Raw genomic sequence first — 221 nt, forward strand, 5'->3', positions numbered from 1 at the left:
GAGAGGGCTGTGTTTTTGGCCCCGCCGTGCCACCGGCTGCAATGCCACAGCCAAATCCAGGCTCCTCCTGGCCCCTTTGTTCCAGTAGCCTGGGGTCTTCTCGGCGTCTGGAGGCAAGAGCAGAGCTGGGGGTGTGCAGGGGCACGTGGCACGTGGCATATGGCAATCTCCATCCAAGTTGTACTTGGCTGCCCTGAGCCCCTCCACAGGGCCTTGGAAGG

At 62.9% G+C, this 221-nt stretch overlaps 1 protein-coding gene across 1 annotated transcript in view; it reads right to left on the bottom strand.

The window, feature by feature from the left end:
* Positions 1 to 221, bottom strand: part of LOC104276967 (alkaline phosphatase, placental-like) — a 3,220-nt gene that overhangs the window by 2,498 nt on the left and 501 nt on the right.

Source organism: Apaloderma vittatum, unplaced genomic scaffold (assembly GCF_000703405.1).
Source record: "Apaloderma vittatum isolate BGI_N311 unplaced genomic scaffold, ASM70340v1 scaffold14787, whole genome shotgun sequence".
NCBI lineage: Eukaryota > Metazoa > Chordata > Aves > Trogoniformes > Trogonidae > Apaloderma > Apaloderma vittatum.